Raw genomic sequence first — 12,148 nt, 5'->3', positions numbered from 1 at the left:
GTGTAACTTGAATGTAACAGTCATTAATTGTTATAATAACTTTTTACTCTTTCATACCGCACGTCTCATACATTAAAATGGTTCTGTGCTTTCTATGTCACATTAGCGTTCCAAATCTAAAAGCTCTCAAGTTTCATTTCATGTTCAAACATAGCGAGTTCTCTTTTGAAGTTTATAAGTGCGTTGAAGGAAATTGTAGACGCTCTTTCAATTTGTTCAATTCATTCAAAAGGCATTACTTTAAGGAACATACCTGTACTATGAAGTCAAATGATTGTGCAATTTCGACAAGTATAACAGAGGATAAGTGCTTCAGTGTCGGAAATGCAATTCAGTTGACTGACCAACATACCACAAAAGTAGAGAGTTTCTCAAATACTGGTGGGAAAGTATCACATCTATTAAGTGTAAACGATTCACTTGCAACTTTTGTATCATCATTGTATGCAAATGTACTGCTACCCCGTAATGCGATACATAAGATATTTAATGGTTTACAAGACTTGCTCTCTAATTCACTTGCCCCTAGTGTGAAAAACTGTATAGAAGAAATGTCAAAGAATGGCCTTATCGCTCCAGAATCTTCAGGACCTATAGCTGAAACACTTTCTTCGTTAATTACTTCTCCTGTAACAGATTTCTCTACAGAAAGTAAGAGATTACAATATTTTCAAAAATTAGGATGCTATATTCCACCTAAGTCTGTTGTAATCGGTGAGAGATTGGAGTATGTCACAAAAGGTAATGTTGGGAGTATGGCAACCATAAATTGTGTGGAACACTTTATATCTCTCAGACATGTGTTGAAGCGCTTTTTTACCCTACGCAACGTGCTTTCAGAAACGTTACAGTGCATGGACAATCTCGTCCACCAGTCTAATGTAGTGGAAAACTTCATTCAGGGAACGTTTTGGAAAGAACGACGAAATCATCATGAAGGTCGCATTGTCATTCCATTGTTCCTATCGTACGATGATTATGAAACTGGAAATCCTCTTGGCAGTCGTAGTAGTGTACATAAATTAGGTGCCGTATATGTTTCTGTTCCGTGCCTTCCTCCTTCGAGAACTTCAATTCTTTCAAACATTTTCTTGGTATTGCTCTTTCATTCTGAAGATAGAAGAGCGTTCGGAAATAGTGTAGTTTTTCAACCGTTAATAGATGAACTGAATTATCTTAGAAATGTTGGAATATTCATTGATATTCCAGAATTTACAGGTAATATTTATTTCGAACTTGCTCTTATTCTTGGGGATAATCTCGGTCTACACTCAATTGCAGGATTTGTTGAAAGTTTCTCAGCCAATTTTGCGTGTAGAGTATGCAAAGTGAGAAAAGAAATTTTACAGGTTCAATGTTACGAGAATAAATCTTTGTTACGAGACGCTAAAAGTTATGAAGATGATTTACAAAAGAAAGATTCCTCATTGACAGGCATTAAAGAAAAGTGTGTGTGGATGAATATAGATGGTTTTTGTTTATTTGATCAGATAGATGTAGATGTTATGCATGACGTGCTAGAAGGCGTATCAAAATATGTCCTTAGTTTCCTATTGCTTGCGTATATTCGAACATATGAACTATTTACGCTTTCCACGTTGAATAATAGAATAGAGGCTTTTAATTATGGACCTGATAATAGGAACAAACCATGTTCTGTTAGTATGGAGCACTTATTAAATTGCAATATCCGTTACACAGCATCAGAGATGTTGACATGTTTACGTTTTTTTGGATTGCTTGTTGGAGACTTTGTTCCTAGAGACAATGAGCTCTGGTGTTTGTACACAACTTTGATGAAGATCCTTGATATATTACTGCGACGAATTATTATTCCTGGCACAGAGAAATTACTACAGACGTTGGTGGCCGAACTAAATGAACTGTACATGACACTAACAAACGAAAAACTCAAACCTAAATTCCACAATCTTGTTCACTACCACACAGCTCTTTTGAAATATGGTCCCCTCGTTAATATATGGTCAATGAGATATGAAGCAAAGCACAGGCACTCGAAAATAGCTGCTAGAGCCTCAATGAATAGACAAAATATTACTAAAACATTGACAATAAGACATCAACTACAGCTAAATGATCTGTTCCTTAGCGGTAAGCAGAGAGACGTACTTTCCACAGGACCAAGCATGAAATTATTATCTTCTGAAAGAAGGTCCGTTCAAGTCTGTTTACAATTAAATACTAAAAAGAAATTGTCAAAGTTAAGTTGGGTAGAAATGTCATCTCAGCGTTACGAAAATGGAACAATTCTTGCATTAAACACAGGTGACAACGGATATTTAATTAACTTCTTTATTGTTGATACAATATATTTATATGATTCTGCTCATGTAATTTTATCCGGTGTAAGGATAAATACTGTGTGCTTTGACGAACATTATTATGCTTATGAAGTGGATATCCCTTTGCATAGCGAACGTGTGTATCTTTTTTATGATCACCTTCTATCCCCAATACCAAACGCGAAAGTCGCTCATATGAACGGTAAGCAATATGTGATACTTCGCTGTCACTTATAATTGTCTTCTTATTTCTCCTAGCCCAGGGATGGAAAACATGCGACCTCCGCCCCTGGGCTGAGAGAAATAAGAAGCTAATAAATTCAGTTGCTTTGAGTTTTCACTCCCCTTCAGCAACAAGGCTCTATGAGACGTGGACCTACAGCTTATCGTAGCATCCCGATGGAAATCGAACCCGGGTGTCCCGCGCCAAAGGCTCATATACTATTTACTTAGCCACGATATCAAAGTGCGGCCTTCAGTGTTTGTTATGAAAAATACTAAATTACAGTATGGCGTCGAAAATTCGAACTATTTGGGGCCACAGGTAGTTCGGATTTTCGAAAATGACCAGAAGATAGCCATTAGACTTAAATATACTGTACGGTATGCACTTTTATCGATACAGTGTTATACAGTACATACAGTACATTACAATACCGTACGTAAGACTATTTACATTTAATGTTTCTGAAGAACCTGCTCGTATACTAAATTACACTGTTCTTGTAACACTCTTAAAATTATCTTTTATAGGCCTAAGGGAAAATAAAAATATGTATGCCAAATAATTACATATGAATGAGCTTTTGTAAAAACATTGACTTCACACAAAGAAAACTCAATTAGTGTACTGTCACTAGCTTCTAGGGACCACGTTCTGATTTTTGGCGTCCGTATTATCGACGTCCTACTGTATATAAAAATATGAAATATATGAGAAATTTAATTTTGAAGTTAAATATATCAAATAGTTTCATACAGTTTCATGTACATTATTAATGTAATTGAGTTCCCTCCATGGCTAAGCGGGTGGCATATACGCCTTTTGAGTGGGAGACCCGAGTACTACTCCCGATGGGAGCTCATGTTGTTCGGATCCCAGATTAAGCTGTAGGTCCGCGTCGCATGTAGTCTTGTTGCTGGAACCTCCAAATAAAATCAAATCAAGATCTATTCAAAATTATCATATGCGACATTTCAGGAAAATGGTGTTCTCAGTAAGGCTTTCAAAACAAATTCCCCAGCCCTTTTGAAATGTAATTTTGAAAATGAAGGGAAAACGTTGTACTTACAATAACATTATGTTAAAATGTGAAGTTCATAAAGACGAAACTGTCCATATTTTAAAAGTTAACATTTATCAGTTTTATGTGTGGGTAGTCACGGCAGACACATGTCAGGAGATTTTTCTCGAGTGACTTTTCATTGAACGTGTTCAATAGTGCGTTTGAGAATTAATGTTCATTATTAGACAGTTGTTTTGTTTTACCTTTATATTCTTTAGGAAGACCTTCAAGTCTATATAAATGTTATGAATGTTATATTGATTTTTTTTTAATTAGTAAGTTTTCATATTTGGTAAACATGTTAATTATGATTGTACTCCGGAATTTTAGGTGTAAGTAAATAACTTTTCCAACTCTTTGTAATCGCTTGAAATGATGACATATCTAGTTTAACGTCCCACGTTTCTGCATTGATGCTAAGGGAGACGGTGATAATGAGCAATGAATGAAATGATATAATGAAGAAAAGGAGAGGAAAGGGATAACCCTGAAAGAACTCACAAACTTGGTGTTTGTCCACCAGAAAGCTCACTTGGCGCGAGTATGGATCGAACCATGGACCTCACGCTCTACCACTTAGCCAATGCCACCCAATTTGTACTCGCATTAAAAAAACTATGCTAAAGGAAAGTAACTAGTTCAGTGCTCTCCTATGCCATTGAGCGTCGTTTTAATCTTGAGTCTAGAACCAATACACACCCTGCTTGGTCCAGTGGCTAGAATCCTTGCCCTCTGTGTGCGTGGTTCCTGATTCGATTACCGGTGGAGTACAGTTGAACGAAAAAGTGGTTCGGATTCATTATAATCAATAAGTTCACGCCTCTTTTAGCCATCAAAGTACAAACGTAGGACGTCAAACTACAACCAATCTCGAATCAATGCGGCACAAAAAGAGAATAAGCTATAAGTGAGCATAGTTGGTCTGCAAAATTATTTACTTGCACTTACAAATTCGGCCTATATAAGATATATGTGTATGTTCAAATATTTTCTTTTTCTGTTAAAAGTTATAAGGGTACCAATGTAAATAATCAGGTACTTGGTTTGAAAGAGAGTATTGACTACCTAAAAATAACAAAGTAAATTTTGAATTATCTGTATTTCTCTTACGAAGAGAGATTTGTTTTGTTGAATCTTATCTATGTCATAAATGTGCTTCCCTTTGTTTTCTTTCTTCTCTACTTACTAGAATTCATGAAATAAAGTGTATTATGTAGCATAAATAATTGATTTTCTTTCAATAAGTAATACGTATTTCCCTCTTGCAATATCTGAGTGTCAAAAATTCCTAGAGTAAGCTACGGTTATGTTCCGTAAATATCAGGAAGAAATTTTTCTACCCTTTTGCGTTTTTGTCATTTTCTGAACTGAAAATAGAACCGTAATCTTGTTTATTTCAGTTCAAATTAAATGTTTTCATATTTTGATTCCATATTTTATTTCATATTTGTTTTCATATTTTATTTCTTACGTCGCCTTACGTAAATGCGTATTGCTATTGACAGGAACTTCTGACAACACAGTGGCCGATCCAGAGCTTTTTTTTTTTTCCTTCTTTCGTTAGCGTTGCTAAGGTAGTTGGTATTTAAAACATCTCTGCTAGTTGATAACTGTTTATAAGGTAGTTGGTAAAATTATTATCTCTGCTACGATAATTCGTAAAATATTTTTCAGAACTATAACTCTTATCCGCACCATTCTAATCGCAAAAAGACGCGTTTCTCGACATAAATCTCCTTAACGAAACAATCAAAACTTGAATTCACAATAATTTATGTACCTATCTTCTGTCAACAGATTTATGCTAAGAAACGTGTCTTTTGGAGATTAGAATGGCGCGGACAAGAGCTATAGATCTGGAAAATATTTTGGGAATTATCTTAGTGCAGAGGGTATTTTTACCAACTACCTTAATAACAGTAACCAACATGCTCAGTTAAATCAGCCGAGTTAGAAGGTTATTTCTACCAACTACCTTGGTAACAGTAACCAACATACTCAGTTAAATCAGCCGAGTTAGAAGGTTATTTTTACCAACTACCTTGGTAACAGTAACCAACATACTCAGTTAAATCAGCCGAGTTAGAAGGTTATTTTTACCAACTACCTTGGTAACAGTAACTAACATACTCAGTTAAATCAGCCGAGTTAGAAGGTTATTTTTACCAACTACCTTGGTAACAGTAACCAACATGCTCAGTTAAATCAGCCGAGTTAGAAGGTTATTTTTACCAACTACCTTGGTAACAGTAACCAACATGCTCAGTTAAATCAGCCGAGTTAGAAGGTCATTTTTACCAACTATCTTGGCAACAGTAACCAACATACTCAGTTAAATCAGCCGAGCATAGACGGTTATTTTTACCAAGTACCTTGGCAAGAATAAATAATACCCGGTTAAGGCAGCCGAGTACAGGGGGTTATTTTTACCAAGTACATTTGCTACATTAACGAATTTTGCTCGGTTATTTTTACCCTGTACTACTTGGTTGATTACCCCCTCGGTTGAATTAGCCAACTACTCGGTTAAATGCACGACAGTTAATTAACCGAGTAGCACTCGGTTGCAGTAACCGAGCTCTGGGCATGCTCTATATTGACAAAGCAACTTGGTTACTGGCAACCGAATTTTGGCTAATTTAACCCCAAAAATTTTCTCAGTGTAACAACGTTTGGTAAACAATGTAAATTATGTACTTCCTCGTTATGAAGTTTCCGCCATTCCCATTTCTGTTCCTGTTGGGTAATGTGTTTCTTTTCAGGATTTTGTTTTGAAATACTTTTAGTCTCCGTTCTTCGTATCGTCTAAACTTTGCAAACATAATGTACTACAATTATTAGCATAAATTATAGAGAAACATATTTTTAAATGGAAACTCGTAATGCATAATCAGTTACTGTTCTAAAGGAAGATATATCTAAATAAAATGTAACAAAAGAGTTATTATGAATTTGCTTCTATTTCATTTATTCATTTTGAATACGCCATGGTAAATCTATTGTATTTTGAAAAGGCAATGGATAATTGAAATATGAGAATCGAACAAGTGTCTACAGCTTTTGGTCCGAGATAGATGTCTCTGTGTCTATTTTAAGATGCAACAAATATGCTACTATAAGAGAAAAATTTTTAAAAAATCGTTTAATGTTATGAGTTATTATAGTAGTTTCTCATTAATATACTGCACTTTCTAACTTACGTCATTAATTACCTATCAGATAATGTGTGTGATGTCTTATTCACATGGGAAGGTTACTTACTTCACGGTGTTCCTGGGAAACATTTTTTTGAGAGGTAGTTACATAAAAAATATATAAATTGCTCTGGTACTGTAATTATATATCATCAATGTGACTAACCAATATGTACAGAAAGAACAATAGAATCATAAAAACGTTTGCTGCTTGTATTTGGTACTATTTATTATTTGTGTTACATATACATTATTGTCTCCTGGCAGACTATTTTTGCAAAAGTAAAAACAAATTAATTTTTCTTTATATTGGTTACTACTATTGCCTACCATACAAGATAAATTTAAGTACTCTCTTAAAGTTTTACAAAAACCACACTACGTTATGGTGTTCAGAAAGTGTCACTTTGGTAAGCACTATCTTCATTGCTATTATACAATTGTCCATTTCGTGTTGCCATTTTTAAATCCATATAGGGTTTAGGTTGACGATATCCACTATTTTTTAACAGACTTGCAAAAAGTAGGAGGTTATCAATTCGACTTGTTGCATAACTTATAGATAACTGCAACAATTTTTCCCAATATTTTTTTATGTAAAATTAATATCCTTTCCTTGTGGTCCCACGTACTCTTCATAAAGGTCTAACAAGAGTCTTTGAAGCTAGAACAGAAAGATCTTAAATGACTGAGAGTTTTCATTCCATAATTGTTTCTAACATTGCGCATAAATTAGAGAAAGGTGCCGTAATATTGACGGATCATTATGGTTTAAATTGTATTCTTTTTGTTTGCATTTAACAAGCACTTTTTATCTTCTTCGGTAGTTTTACATAACCTATATGTGTTGTAAGCAATACTTACATGATGGTGGGACCGCGGTGGCTCAGTTGTAGAGCGTTCACATCTGGTGCATGGAGTCCCGAGTTCGATCTCTGCCCCCGCCAAGTGAATTTTGTAGTGAACAAACACCGTGTGCATGTTTTTTCTCGGGGTTCTCCCGTTTCCTCCCACTTTCTTCATTCTACCATTTCATTCATTACTCATCACCGTCTACTTTAGCCTAACCGGCATAACCGTGGGACGTAAAACTCAAACATTTCATTTCATTTAAATGATGGTTATTTATTTTCGATTTGGGCTGTGTAATTACGTGATGCATATATATCAGATTAGTAATATTACTTTCACGAACCTATGTAGTTTCTAATATAAAACAATCAAATGTATGTACTACAATTACATAATATAAACATAATGGTTATCAACATCAAACTTAGTTACTAAAAGTATACGATAACTTTGTAGTTAGTAGCTAATTATCGTGTTATCTTTTATAACTAAAGAACAAAGGGTCTTCGCACAAACCTATTGTTTAATTATCACCTATCTATCACCAGACTAATAAAAGACCAATAAAAGCGGTAATGGTAATTACGTAAATTATTATGTATACTTCTTTCTCTTACAGATTTTATGCTGATGGCCGAAGAGATGATATACATCTCAACAAAAATGGAATACGAGTACTACTGAACATTGTTCTACCATAGAAAAGAATATTGCCTACTCGAATAAAGAATTCATTATAAATTTTACCGAACCAGGTTATATGTGATTTTAATATTTGGTGAACGTAGTTGTAGTAGTAGCTCGGTTGAAAATATTCCAGCAGGGGTAACAACGGGAAGGGGATCATCGCCTTGCCTTGGAACAAAACCCGTTGCAAAGAAATTACCAACAGTAGTGTAATTTCTTCCTCAGCTGTAATGTAGACCGAGGGCGGTGAGGGCGTTGTGAAAAGAAAGATAATACAAAAGCACTGATCGCCCGAAAAAATCCCATCAAGTGCTTTTCAATTAGGAGTGTACTCTTGATAAAAATAATTAATGATATTCGATTAAATGAATGTGTCAAATAGTATGAATGCAATAAAACCTGTTTATTATTTTTTCCTCATTTTACATTAAAAAATGTTTCATATTCAAAGAAGCATAATGTGGCTTAGATGATTTACATTTGACTGTTATATGTTTAACGCATGATATAGGAAAATTATTACTCTCCCTTTTCATTTACAAATTTATAAATTATTTAAGTTTCTGGTAAGTATTTTTATAAGCCTACTCATTTGTCAAAATCATGGAGTGGGTATGTACATGGTAACTCACGTTACGTAATGACGTATATTTGGAAGAATACTAACCACAAATAAACTTAAAAGCTCTGCTTTTTCTTTTAAAAAAGAAAAGTGTCATATTTATACAGATAATTACGAAATATCGTAATTTTATATGATACAGCAAACCTAGGAGGAAAGAAAATACTACAGTAATTCACGTTACAAATGTTTTCCCAACATTCAGAACCTGTGATTTTTCAGTCCATTTTCTTTTGTCCTGGCATAGCTATGTGCATGAAATTGCTATGTAATATAGGAACACACATAATTTAATTATGACAAAAATATTAAATTTCTATTTACATTTTATGACTACTTTTTTTTGTGGAATATGCACAGAGTCGGGTAACTCATGTTACGGTAACTCACGTCACATTTGTCAACGGTCTTTTATTATTAAGTATAAGCAACATGCATTTATAATAACTTGAAATAAGCACAGTTTAATTAAGTTGAACATTGAACTTTACTTTCAGAAAAGGTTTCATCAGTAATATGAACTTCTACTTGGAATACCGACAGAAAAAAATAAGACCTATGTAATAATAAATAAAGCTTGTATAGTACAATCAACATTAAAACTTAGTAGATCAAACGTAACCTACGGAAAAAATAAGAAAATAGTAATTCTCTGAAAAAGATTAATGATGCCAGCTATATACAACAATATTTCTATCAAAAGAACAACTTGACTAAAAATTATAACTATATTTCTTTCATAAATTTGTGTCCCTCTTTCCGTGGACATGCCCGAGTAATTATAGTACAGATAATTTTACGAATATTCGTCTATTATGGATGTTGTATTTTATTACTAAAAAATCATATAGCATGTTAAGAAACGATATGGTTTTGACTGTTCATACAGATATACATATGTTAAATCTAAAATGTTTCGCTTTGTTATTAATTACCAATATCCAAGTAATTAGATGTTAAAAATGCGTTTTTATATTATGTGATGTCCATATCTGTCTTCACTATGGAGTTAGGCATCCGCAGTTTCGATATTAATGTTGTCCAGGAGCTGACACCTTCTTTCTCCCTTCTTCTTTTACTTTCGGACACTAATCGCTCTTATCCTGCCTCTAGCACTATCTCTTATCCTTTATTTTTATTTCCTATCAACTTCAGTACGCTTATTTACATTGCAATAGGACGTAACATTTAGGTAAAATTTCAGTCATAATAATAATAATAATAATGGTATTATTTTTTTTAAGTGGGCCTAAAATTAGGCAAAATTTACAAATAAGTCGGTATTTCGGGAGGTTGTCTGGACCTCCATAATACATCTCTGAAAACATCAAATTTTAAATCAAATCGTTCCACTCAAGTTTCATGTATAACGTATTTTACTTTACGTTTTGAGGAAGCTAACTGTAATAAAAATAACTGAATATCGTTGAACAGTCAGGCATCTAATAAACTAACTTTGAGTATATGAAGTAGTAATTATAACAGTTTTTCTAACCATAGTAAACAGACCATAATAAACTCAATGAGCTCCGAAATTCAAAGTAACAAAAAGCCTATAAGATTCAGTCTACAAAACAATTGTTACTTAAAGAATATACATACACTACTTCGAAAATTGAGATAAAAGTGAAATGTTTACGATACTTTCCGTCTCGTCTCGATTTCCATCTTCAAAGCTAGATGATAATTTGAGTTTGTCTTGTCCCGTCTCAAATCTAAAATGTTAACTCTCGTCTAAATTTTGTTTGTTTTCTTTCAAAAATGAGTTGAGAAATTCCTCAGATCGTGAGCAACACTGAACAAAGCCGAAACATTCTTGCCAAATGTTACATTTCTAGTTGTAATGTTATGCCCTGAGCGATAATACCTAGGCTCCTAACTTTTAATCTTCTATGAGATGATGATGATAATAATAATAATAATAATAACTTTATTATTATTATTATTATTATTATTATTATTATTATTATTATTATTATTATTATTATTATTATTATTATTATTATTATTATTATTATTATTATTCCTGAAGATTTTATAGTTCAAGTATTGAAACATCCGAGTATTCAATATTAGAAGAAAATAAAACGAGCGTCATCGCCGATCAATCGCCATCAAAAATTTCTAAAGTAAAAAAAGATTACTGGTTTTTCGTGGATCCGATTTTATTCGACTACCTTCAGATTACTGGTGTAGCTTCTTGACCACTTAACCACGATTGCTATGCAGCAGTTAATTTGTATTTAGTTTGTTTGCGAGTATAATATACGCGCCGTATTTGATTCAAAATGAAGGAGTTTTGTATTTTGTTGCGAAAAAATATGTAATGTTGATAACTTAGTGAATACAATGATATAATGCCCTCCGAGTCAATTACATATTCCTGTCTTTTTCAAATCAATCTGACTATTAACAAGCTACTGTTTTGAATGCAAAGAAAAGGCTCTTTATTTAGGCGAGCCGGAAGAAGTAACGCTTTTGATGAGTGTTAAGAGTTGTAGTTTTCTAATCTGGCGGCCCGGGTTCGATTACCGCATTCGCCGTTTATCATTTTTAAAATGTTTCAATTACAAGGCATAGCTCCAGTTCGATGCTGCTAAAAGAAAGATAATCTCCCGTGGAGAAATTCAGCGATGATGTAATCCTTAAAATAAAGGAAGGAAATTTAATGGAGAAAACGAGTTACAGAGTTAATTCTGTTAATGGTTATATATTTGATATTGACCGTTCATTTCGTGCATTTTCAAAATTGTTCTTTATTGACACTGTATTCTCCTCTTTTCTCTCTGTGTCTCAAATATCAATGGGTAAAATATCACAAATATTATACAAATCATGAGCTCTCTCTTATATTTGCAAGTTAACGGGAAATAGGCTTACTTTAATACGGATAAGTTCTCCAACTCGTTTGAGTGTTATCGAATTTGGCATTTTTAATACTGTATTTACAAATAAATTACCAATACAAAATAAATTAGCATTTTCGAAAATGATTTAATGAATAATGAAATCAACAATTTCTTCTTTCGAAGTAGTATTACGTATGAATCAGTATCGCCGGAACCTAGGAGCTCACTCACTGTTAGACCATCAAAATTTTAATTGGGGGTTGGGTTCTCCACCTGAATGATCAATCCATACTTTTAATTGATTTGCAGGTAGGACTATTTTTAATAGTTTCAAAACTCAGCGCTAAGCTTTGAG

Source organism: Thermobia domestica, chromosome 1 (assembly GCF_964235325.1).
Source record: "Thermobia domestica chromosome 1, izTheDome1.hap1.1, whole genome shotgun sequence".
Classification (NCBI taxonomy): domain Eukaryota; kingdom Metazoa; phylum Arthropoda; class Insecta; order Zygentoma; family Lepismatidae; genus Thermobia; species Thermobia domestica.
This window is presented reverse-complemented; position numbering follows the sequence as displayed.